The following is a 12,572-nucleotide window of genomic DNA, read 5'->3' as shown; positions in this document are numbered from 1 at the left end:
GCCACTGGGATCTGTTGGGTTTCCAGCTGGAGGTCGGTAGGTGGAGGGGCGTCTAGTTGGTTACATCTGTACGTCATGTTTGCATCAGGGTTTCCGTTAGTCGGTAATTACCGGTTTTTAGCTGGTAAAATGTATTAAAAACCGGTAAATTCAAAACCTGCCGGTCAAAATGTCCGGTCAAAATTAGGGATGCTCCGATCGATTGGCCGCCGGAATATCGACCGATATTCACTCTTAATAGTTTGATCGGTGCTCTCTATAAAGGCCGATCAGGAGAGCTGACCTGGAACTGATCGATATGGACATAAACGCGAGTGAAGTATAACCGGATGCGAGAGAGAGCTCAGAGATCTGATCAGCTGCTGAGTCTGAAGGAGACACGCAGCTCTGCATGATCACCTGAAGCCCCGCTCACTGTTTAGCGAGCTGCATGAGAAACTGACGGGCTGTCAGGAGAGAGAGGGAGGGAGAGGGGAAAAGAGAGGATCCGTTTCTCCCGTGTTATTATCCAAAGTTAATGTAAACTTTTGAATAATGTACTTCATCTACTACAATTAGTTTGTTTTAATGTAATAATTATGTTGTTTGTTGTTTGTGGAATCATTTATTGAAAAATGAATATGAATTGTTCGATCTGTTACGATTATAAACTGAAGCAATATAAAAATGACTCCCATTAACTGAGTGTTAAACATCAGTATATCCGGTCATAGTCCGGTAATTACCTGCTAACGGAAACTCTGCTACACAATTATTATTATTATTATTATTATTGAAACAGTAAGTTTCAAATTTGTCCAGTAAAATAAATTCTGTCCGGACATTTGACCGGCGAGAAACAATCCTAGCGGAAACCCTGGTTTGCATCCCAGCTAGTTTTGACACTGATGAGGTTGACCATGCATATTAATATAAACAAGATGAATAGCAGCCATATGATTATGAGCTTGCGTGGCATGCTAGAGAGCGACAGCAACAACAGGAACAACAGCTGCTGATGAGGGATTGAGTCGTGTTGGGAGGAGGACCGGTGGAGAACAGGAAGCTGCTTGGAGGGTGTTATGGCAATTATGGTATTAAAGCTTAATACAGTGTAATCCTAATTAAATGTAAACTGCTGCATCCTGAGAATGTCATGTGTGATAACAGATGTGTTCACGAAGGGTTTTATGACACTACAGGAAGGACAGGGACAAAGGAAGACATGCTGTATGGGGGTAGCTGCGACAACCAACTGTTCTTTGTAGGGTGTGAGTTTTAGCATACAGTGCTGTGCCAGGAGGCGAACACCTGGCCTCACATGATGTTGTGTTGTCATGTGGGTTGTCTTTGATGTTTCCCTTTAAGAGTGGCTGTAACAGAACAGAACAGGACACACTCTTTGGTGGAGGTGTCTGCTTGCAAGCATTAAAAGAAGATCTCAAAATGCTTTATATCGATATTGTGTTCCTTTGCATGTTTGCCTAACTCATCTTTCACTCTAAGACCGCAGCTGATTTTAAGTTGCTACGACAAGGGTGACCGATGTCAGATGTATTATCATATCGTATCAGTGAGAAATCATTTTTTTACAACAATTTGTCTGCACAGGTAACCGGTCTGATCTTTGATGTTTGTTTGTACTTTCTTTTAAAATCCCTTACAATCATCCTAAACCTTCAAATTAAATAAAAAAAAGAAATTTCATTTTAAAGGTTTTTATTTAATTTAACAGTCTTTTTTGTTCTGCATAATGAAATACTGACTTGAATATAGATGAGGCATATATACTGTTTCTTTTAATCACTGCAGCGTCTCCTTTATAACTCTTTCCATTAATGCCCTGTCATATTTGAACAAAGCTGTTCAGAACTTATTTTCACAACAAGTTTTGTAACACTGATGCTGGATCAGCCCTCGCGTCCCCCACCCACTTATCACCCACATATCCTTTATGAACTCTCCAGGCTTTCTCTGCAGGTTATACATTATCATTTATTTTCTACATTTGTGTAGGTGGTTGTACATCTTTTTAGTGCATGGCTATACATTTGTTGACCAGGGAAAGGGCTATTCTGATAAGTTTATTTTTGTGATTTTTATCATGGCTCTTAATTATGCCCAGTAGGATAGCTTGTACTGGGATGAGAGCTTTTTAAAAGTTTAAACGGCTCCATCTTTCATATTTCAAAAAGTGTTCATACCTTTAAGCTGTATGGAGCACACACCTGGGAGACATTGCTATAGCATTTATGTGAAGGCAGCAAAGTGATGTGTTCTGGTTCTAAAATGTGTTGGAATGCATAGCTGAATCTAAGGGCCTGTGTCCACATAGCGTATTTTCTGCCAGAAAGGTGCTGGCATGTTCGCTGGGGAGCGCCCACTCCCAGCATTTCGAGAGCTACCGACAAATCACCGGCAGCTTCAGAAGCTCGTGGTTCACAGACTGTGTTCTCAGAACTCAACGACAATAAATGCACCTCCTCCCACTTAAATTCGATCGAACACATGAGCCATTTCTCAGACTCCTCGACTCGCATCTTAGTCCCACCCACAGGAGATGAGGAGGGGGACCGAGGAGAGAGGAGTGGAATCCAGGTGTTTAGAGAAATGAGAAACCCTCTCCTCTGAGCGGTCATTTTAACTTTTATATTTAATTTTAATTCATTCACAGTGTGGTACTGAGACAATAACAGGCTACTAGGGATGTTAAGATTCACCGATTCGCATCGGTGCACCAGCATAAACGTTCAAGATGCGAGTGCACCGGTTGAAAGAGTGCACATCGGCTACAGTTTGGGTTGAACTCGCGATGCATCGATTGTAGCGTCTGTGCATATCCTCTCATGTGTCAGCACTCAGCAGAGACGATCTTTGATCTTTGCTTCGCACTACGGAGGCCGAGAGTCTCAGTGATCAACACACATGGAAGTTGAGGAGAAAAAGAAAAATACCTACAAATCAAACGTTTGGCAACACTTCAGATTTTAGTAGTACGAGGAACTTAGCGACGCACATAAAGAGGCGACATGGGGTCTGCGGCTGAAAAGAGAAACCTTTAAATGTCTTCCTTACAATTGAAAGCAGTTATGAAATACCTCTTTGTGAAAGGTTATTTGTATTTTTTATTGTTCAACTTCATATAGAAACCACTGCTTTCTGCTCACTGGTGAGTTAGCCTATGAATGAGTGTTAAGCAGTGGTGTAGTGGGGATTTTTTTACTCGGGGGACGCTATTTTAATTAGCTCCAAACAATGCCATCCTGAAAAAAAGATCATGCTCCAAATAAGTGGGGGTACGGTGTACCCCCGCGTCCAACGCCCACTACACCACTGGTGTTAAGCACATCAGGCTGGCAGCTGTATGGGCATTGCACTATGGTAGTTGTTATTTGCACATTGTTAATCATGGGGAATGCATCCTTACATTGTTTAACTGTGAGGTGTTATACAATTGTACTGTACTCTGGAGAGCTTTTTAAGGTAACAAATAAACAGCATGATGGGATGCGCATGTACTAGAGAGAACCAAATATGTAAAGCACTTTTTTGTTAATTTATGAATATGCTGCATATAAGGAATAAAACAAAAATCCTCTGTCTTACCATATTGAATTGTATCATTATTTTGTATCGCATCGTATCGCCCCGAATCGCATAATGTTGAATCAAATCGTATTGAACTGTATCGCAACAGGGGTGAATCGTATTGCATCGCCTGGTGTTTCAAATGTATCGTTAATGTATTGTATCGTTGGCAACGTATCGAGATGCGCATCGCATCGGCGTCAGTGATGGAGATGCACATCCCTAAAGGCTACAGATGCTGACATGATTGGACTGAGGGGGAAATCTTTTCGTAAAATTAAATGAACGGATTTAACTTTGGAATATCCTTTAGACATGCTAAATAATGACACAAATATATGATTTCAGAATCAATCTATTAACAAAGCACTCTCACAATAACGTAACACTATCAGAGACTGGATATATTTCCCTCACCTCTCTCTGGTCGCTACAATGGGGAAATTAAATCATATATCTACAATTATTCAAAGTAAGCAGGGGAAACCAGATGTCAGTGTCGATCCTGTGGAGATGGAGATGGAAGTTATAAATCTCCAAAATCATGTCCAGCTTAAGTCTCAGGAACACTCACAACATTTCTGGAGCCTTATAGACCCAGAAAACTATAAGAACATGCAGCAAGCAGCACTGGAAAATGTCTGCTTTATTTAGCTCTACATACCTTTGTGAATCAGCTTTTTCTGACATGAATGTGCTGAAATCTAAATTCAGAACCAGACTGACTGATGACTCCATTAGAGTGAACCTAAGTGTACAGCACACCCCTAGGTTGTGGACTCCATGCAGTGCCAGTCCTCTCACTAACTGTCAAAAAGAGTCAGGTACTTATTTTAGCCATAAGAAGCTTGTAAGGTGGTGATTATGCTACTATATATTTTAAACAATGTTTTTTTACGATAAGCATCAACCAGAAGGATCTTGCACTCACACTTGCTTTACAGCATCTCCATTTGCAACCTCAAACAAGGACACATATTAAGACAATACAAGGGAAACAGGCCTTCAGCATAACATCACAATCACTGAAGAGAAACTAGCTCCAGACCCTCTAACATACATTAGATCTGGGATTCAGCTCTTAATTTTAGGATTGACTGGTGCACAAAGGATGCTTCAATCTGATTTTATTCAACCAGGGGACCCTGTATCTCTGATTGGATGGTAACAATTAATATTCACTGTTCAGAACATGGTGGGGGTCAGAGATGATGTTGGGACAGCCTCACTATGTTATTATGGTCTGCTGATTATTGGAGTCTCCCACAGGGTTGACATACAATCTTTGTGATGATTTTAGAGAGGGAGGAGGACAAAGTCACACACTCACCGGCAGCAACATCTGGCGTCCACCCCTCTCCGATCTGCTCCAACAGACAGCTTTTTCTTTTTTTTCTGGAGGGGGCCACCTACGATGGTATGAGCTCGGTTCGCATGGGAATCAAATAAAAAAACACGCTGATGCTCAGAAGATGTGGACATGGGCCCTAAGACACTCTCTACGAAGGATTGTGTCATTGCTCTACAATCACAGATAGGGTTATTCAAAATCATTTAAAACATTTTCATTGTGTACTCATAGAGTCTTCATCACTCTTTCTTTGCCGCCTCGGTGCAGGGCTCTTATGCCAGGTACATTTTATACAGTTTAGAATGAAAAAAACAATGTCAAGTTCCACCAATAAATGTCCTTCTACTGAAGGAATAATATCACACCTTCTGTTTCATAGTGTATTTTTATAAAACACAATGGTGATAAGTACATGGCAACATAAAGGAGGAATGATTTTACAGAGCATTTTAAAACACCACAGAGGAAAAAACTAAGCAAAAAAATAATACAATGGTCATACATCAAAAAGTAATCACAAGTGTTGTAGATAATATGGGAGACTATTGGTTTAAAGTTGTTGAGGGGAAGCAGAAATTCATTAATTTTATAGAAGTAATTTCAAAGCATATACGGTCTCTTTCATTTAGAGGCAGAATCAGACGTGCTCCATGGACTCACAACATCCTAATGTGGTAAACAACTTTAATTAAGCATCTTCCGTTCTCTTTCTCATTCCTCTTGTTTGTCTCCACATGAACACCAAATATATGCTTAACAAATACATTTCATGCTGCTACAAGCCAACAACCAAAGTCACATTGTGATTAATAATGTACCGCATGTGCAGGTTTTACTAGATATCACTTCAGACACAACAATTCATTTGGCTTCTGGATTTCTTTGTGAACATAATTGAATTGTTAAGGAGTGTTTTTAAAACATGTGCTGAAGCACTTTTCAACTTAATAACTCTCTTTATAATCGTGTCTGTTCAAACAGCTGAAGTTAGTTATCGAATGCTCTAAATTGTAATGTTTCCTCTCCTTGAGGCCCAATTAAGAGTTTGCACACAACCATAAGAGTTCAGTCCGCAGAGTAAAACACGAAATATTAACATGATTAATTACTGCTAAACTGCAGGATAAACAAAACAAACCATGGACATACACTGTAAAAATACCAGAGTTGGAGCTCTGCTGTCTCACTATGAAATATTAATGCACATTGTGTTTTCTCAGGCTGTGCTCCGATATTTGCATTAAAGCATTGCATTTCAGCCACTTCAAAAGCAAACTGTGATTACTTTTTGCTGGTGGGAGGTGAATCAACAAAATATCTACACAATGTTTCCACTGGAACACACGAGAAGTCAGTTCTGCTTCGGCAGCATTTGGTTCTGTCTCTGCTCTGTCTTTTACTGTATGGAAGTGACAGCAGGTTAATCAAACACACACATAGAAAGTAGTGTGTGTGTGTGTGTGTGTGTGTGTGTGTGTGTGTGTGTGTGTGTGTGTGTGTGTGTGTGTGTGTGTGTGTGTGTGTGTGTGTGTGTGTGTGTGTGTGTGTGTGTGTGTGTGTGTGTGTGTGTCTCTAGAGGCTATGAATCAGCTAGTCATAATAAGTGAGGTTCAGACTGGCCTCCCTGATGAAAGCAGAAATAAAAAGTAGCGCTTGGCTGAAAGGCTTTTTCTCTTACCCGACTGTTGACAGATGTTAGTGGACAAAGCTATCTTTCTCTCTAACACACACACACACAAAACACACACACACACACACACACACACACACACACACACACACGTTAGTAACATACAACCAAACACATCTCGGAGGGATCAGCTGTGTCTCACAGAACTGTTGCATGTTGGGAGTATTGTCCAGGGTGTGTGTAATCCTAAATCTGCAGAGCATAAACATATGTTCCAAACGCTGTTGGCATCTCCTGCTGTGTCCCTAAACTCGACATCCCCCCCTCCTCCCTTATCTATCCCCCTCTATCTGTCTCCCTCCGTTTATTAATAGTCCTCCCCCCCTTTTCCCTTTCTTTGACACAGTGAAAAAGAGGAACTCATGGCTTACATCCCCCCCCCCTCCCTCTGGGATTGTTATGGTGTTGCGCGCCAATGACAGATAACGACCACGCTGATGAATCTCTAAACTAATCTATATTTATACACAGTTCACAAGTGGCCAAACAGGGAGAGAGGCAGGGGCGGGGGGTGCTGGTGCAGGCAGCCAACATTAATTAAACCTCCTCAGCCTGCGGAGGAAGAAGAGCCGCTGTTGAGCTGTTTTGGTGATGGTGTTTGTGTGATGAGTCCATGTCAGGTCCTCAGTGATGTGGACACCGAGGAACCTGAAGCTGCTGACTATCTCCACTGTAGTCCCATTGATGGTGATGGGGGTGTGTCCCTCTCTCTGCTGCTTCCTGTAATCCACAATCAGCTCCTTGGTTTTGCTGACGTTGAGATGGAGGTTGTTATCCTGGCACCAAGATGTCAGGTTTTTGTCGCCGTCGATGATCTGTCCGATGATGGTCGTGTCGTCAGCAAACTTCACGATGGTGTTGGAGCTGTGTGTGGCCACCAAGGGGCAAACTCTGGGGAAGAGCCGGGATGCCAATACGGAAGTGCCACACACTGCAGTTTATATATTGGCCGATAGGCGATGGCTGCAGAAAGGAGCAATTTCCATAGACCCCCATGTTAAAATGCCCAATTTTACAGCAGAAAAAAACATGTTTCTACCCCTGGCTCCATACATTTTATTATCCAAGTGTTAGATTCCACCTTCATGATTATGGATCTGTGAGTGAATTGTTTTCTAACACAACCCTTTTATTTATATTAGGTCTTAACATTTTTGCATACATTAGGGCGTGGTCACATTGAGTGACGGCTCTGTCAAGTGACTGCTGCTGTTAGCTTCTTGTCTCTCTGTTAGCAGCTCCGTGATGCTAGCTACAGGGACTCTGCCTGAAAAATCCAAAAAATAGGTACAGAAATTTCCCGACATTTTCCGATTCACCAAACATTGCGCACCGGCGAGGAAAGTGCGTACAGCACTTCCTACGCCGGTTTCCCTTTATAAATCACAACCGACTTGAAATGCGGTGCAGCTTTTGCGGGCTTCACGTAACGCCCATACATGCCTATAAATAGTCAAAAAAACGCCCATTCATTCATTCATGTTGACTGACTGCATGAAGAAGATCGCAGGAAATGACGACAGAACAGCTAAAAAATACATCTCAGATACAAATACATACAGATTTTGGTTATTTTGGGGAGGTCGAGATAAATCATATTGTTTGGTGGATGCAGTTTGAACCAGAGTAGCAGCATGGAGGTCGGATCGTCACCAAAATAAATAAATAAATGGCCCGAAAAAGGTTAATGACAAAATAAATACACATAGCCTTCCTCAGGCAGTGTGTTTGTACCGGGGACAGGAGACACCCCCTTGATGAGAAACTGTAAGAAGTGAACGGGGAATCCCCCCGGTGTGGAGTCATGACGACTGGATCTGAGCAACCCTATATCCACCAGTTAAAGGAAACTAATGTGTTGTGTTATATTAGCTGTACAATTGACCACATATGGTGTTCTTAGTTTCCATACCTCCTGTGTTTTACGAGCGACTTATCAAGTCTTGGCAAACGGCATAAAACACGATTAAACATGATAGTGTGGTGACACGTTATTGGACATAATTCACCTCTCGTATTGTGTTGCCACACGGACCCTTTAGTGGGAACACCTGTAGCGTTAGCTTCCATTCCTGCTAGCTCGTCAAGCAGAGCAGTTGATGTGATAACCTCTCTGTTATTAATGGCTAATAAAGATTGGAACTCTGTTCTTAATACACCGCCTCCGACTCCCTTTTCCTGGCACTACAATAGTATATAAAATCATGCTCGTATCTATAACCTGAAATGCAGAAACTGTGTCAGTTTAGACGTAATTCTGTCCTTCTGCTTACCGCATCATTTATGAGAAAACATTTCATAACATTATTCGAGGTGGTTTTCAATAACATATCCGTATTTATTTATTTCCCCAAGTTATGTTTTTGTGTGCACTGAGGAGTCGCAAACAGGCGTTTGTTTAATCATTTTAAGATTGGCTTTAATCAATTTGTGAAAATGAATTCTTCATATATGATAAATGAGAGGTAACATTTTATTTATGGTATTATTTCCACATATTTCTCTCCATTCTTCCTTCTGCCAACGGTGTCGCAGTTTCTTGTCTCTCCCGTTTTTGTGCTTAGTGCGTACACATGGGTCAGAGTTTGCGTGGAGGACCGCACATTTTCCCGCCAAGTTAGTATTTTATAAATCGGAAACATTGCATAGAAACTGGCGTACGCCATTTTTTGAGCGTATATCCCTTTATAAATGAGGCCCCAGCTCATCCAGGAAACACAACTTGAAGCCGGCCGTGGTTGTTTGTTCTTCATGCTTATATATCGGACTATTGTGACTCGCTCTGCGGTTAAAACAGACGGTGCATGAATGCGGTTTTGCGGTAAGTGAAATTCGAGTGCTTTATTTATGTGTTAATGATTTTAATCAGCTACGTAATGAATGTCAAGGCTTGGGTTAGCGTGTAGCGAGTGGTAGCTACATCGGTGCTAACGATGCTAATCGTAGCCTCCAAGTTAAAATAATAGACCGTATATATAAAGGTTAAAATGAAATAGACGTTAAGTGGGATAATACTGTTGAACAAACGGCTTCTGTTTGAGGTTGATAAAATAAGGTCATCCTTGTAACTTGGAGAGATATTTTATTATGTAGATAGGAACTGTATGCATCGCTAAGGTTCATTTAAATTGGCTATGCTCAAGTATGTAGACAAGCTAATGTCGAAGTAGTGTATGTGAAATCAACCTCACAATAAGATGTGTATATTACAATTATTAATGTCATATTTCAAGATGATTACTTAGATATTACAATATGGTTGGTTGAGCTGGAGTTCATTATTGAGCTTACACGTTAACGTCAGTCATCTGAAGAACGAACCCAAACCTTGTTGTTTTTATTAATTGCATTACCAAATGGGTATCAAATAAACAGTAAGCATTGGTAACACAACTTCCAAAGTTACAGTAAAATAAAAAGGACCCTGACTCGGACAATACACAATCCAACATGTTCAACAGAAGAGAATCAGTTCTATTTCGTGGCCACGGCGCTGCCCCTGCGAGATGGAGTTCATGACTTTATGAGCTGTTCATGAGCACTCATGAAACATTCATGAACAACTCATTATATGTTCACTTGTCATGTTCATGAACCAAAATTCTTAAAATGCTCATGAACCATTTTAAAGAGCAGTTCATCACATTTTTATGAACATTGTTCATTCATATAAAGTTCCTGTTTTGCTCATGACAGACTTTTATGAGCAATTTATGAACTTTTCATGATCCAGCCAATCACAACATTATAATTAAAACCCCACAAAGTTTGCATGAGCATTTCATGAACTTTTCATGACTATGAGCATTTCATGAATGTTGAATGATTGTGGCAAGTTCAGAATATTTTGGAATATTCATGAGCATTTTATGAACTTTCGATGATCAGTGTGATGTTTTTAAAGACCTCTTGAATATGCATCTACTATTTGAACATTTCTTTCTTTTTTAAAACTTTTAATCTTAAAACAAAACAATAGTGAATTTGAAACTGAACATTATCTGTATTTATTTTGGTGACATTCATATCATTTTATGGTTTATCTGTACTGTTTGAGAAGCAGTACGAGTAAGTAGCGCCAAGGTGGAACCTTTGGCAGGTGAGCGGTGACATCTGGGTTATTTTAGGGGACACACTTCCGCCCCCTCCTCAGAAGCAATCCAGACGATCAACCGGATCCTGTGTAGAATTATTGCTGCTCCACTTTTCTGTTTTCTACAGGTCAGTACATGATGAAAATGATCGATGTTAACTTGTGTGAATTAGATATGATGTTGGAGATGTTTAGGAGAGTGTGTCAGAAGGTTTTGAGCATGTTTGACATAGTAACGGTATTTTAAAAATACTAAACTGTCGGCAACAATCGATGCCATTTTCGCGGGCTTCAGCCGCGCCTGGGTAAATGTGACCTGAGCGAAGGCTCGCAGGCAGGTTAGCTGCTGCGCACGGGTAATATGTGTTGTTTACCTGAGTGCAGTCTTGCAGGCACATTGCCTTGTTTTTTGTTTATTAACATTGACAGTGTATTTTTGTGATCTGCATAATATGTTATATTTGGTAAAGGTAGATATATTGATAGAAAGTATTATTTGATAGCGTTATGTGTTTATAGATAACAACCTGTCCTTCACTGCAAACATAGCTGCTACAACCCGCTGCTGCAGATACACGCTTTACAACATCAGGAGGATGCGTCCCCAGCTGACCCAGAAAGCGACGCAGGTTCTGGTCCAGGCTCTCATCATCTCACGCCTAAACTACTGCAACTCCCTCCTGGCTGGTCTACCTGCATGTGCCATCCGACCTCTGCAGCTCATCCAGAATGCAGCGGCTCGTCTGGTCTTCAACCTTCCTAAATGTTCTCACACCACGCCGCTCCTCCGCTCCCTCCACTGGCTTCCGGTAACTGCTAGAATCCACTTCAAGACAATGGTACTTGCGTACCATGCTGCGAATGGATCTGGCCCTTCCTACATCCAGGACATGGTTAAACCGTACACCCCAGCACGTGCACTCCGCTCTGCATCAACCAAACGGCTCGCTGCACCCTCGCTGCGAAGGGGACCCAAGTTCCCATCAGCAAAAACACGTGGGTTTGCTATCCTGGCTCCAAAATGGTGGAATGAGCTCCCCATTGACATCAGGACAGCAGATAGCTTACACACCTTCCAGACTGAAAACTCATCTCTTTCGACTCCACTTCGAGCAATAGAACTATTAACAAAGCACTTATGGGCTGGCTTACCTAAAGCCAGTTGAGTAGCACTTGAAATGTTTTTGCTCTATGAAACCTGATGTACTTTGTGATTCTGTTTTCTTCAAGTTTGTATTTTGTTAGTCGAACGCACTTATTGTAAGTCGCTTTGGATAAAAGCGTCAGCTAAATGCAATGTAGTGTAATAATTTATATTGACTATGTTGAATGTCTCCTTGAGATACAGTAATTGACTGACAGACAGATAACTTAAATGGAGAAATGTGATGTTTGTAAAGTTCAGCTATTTGAATGTAACTGTGTACTTTGAATTTTGAATAAGAAGCAATCCAGACGATCAACCGGATCCTGTGTATAATTATTGCTGCTGCACTTTTCTGTTTTCTACAGAAATCATTTATTGTTGCTGTGGTACCCAAGCTTTTGGGACCCGTAACAACATTTTTTGTGCAGCTGAGTGTCAAGAACTGCTTCAAATAGTAATAGGATTAATTGTAGTGCTCCACCTGTATACTTGTTTGTTTGTTAATTTGAGTAAAGTTCCATTGTGATTGACATAATTGTTGTTTTCTATGGTTGCCAATTGACCCACAGTCAATGGTTCATGAACAGTTCATGAACAGTTCATAGCCAGCCATTGAATTATATTCAGTGACTGGGTATGAACTGTTCATGAATGGTTCATGAAGTTGTTATGAACAGTTCTTGATATGTTCATGAACAATTCTTGAAATGTTCTTGGTTGAAAA

This window comes from Pseudochaenichthys georgianus, chromosome 10 (assembly GCF_902827115.2).
Source record: "Pseudochaenichthys georgianus chromosome 10, fPseGeo1.2, whole genome shotgun sequence".
In the NCBI taxonomy this organism is placed as follows: domain Eukaryota; kingdom Metazoa; phylum Chordata; class Actinopteri; order Perciformes; family Channichthyidae; genus Pseudochaenichthys; species Pseudochaenichthys georgianus.
This window is presented reverse-complemented; position numbering follows the sequence as displayed.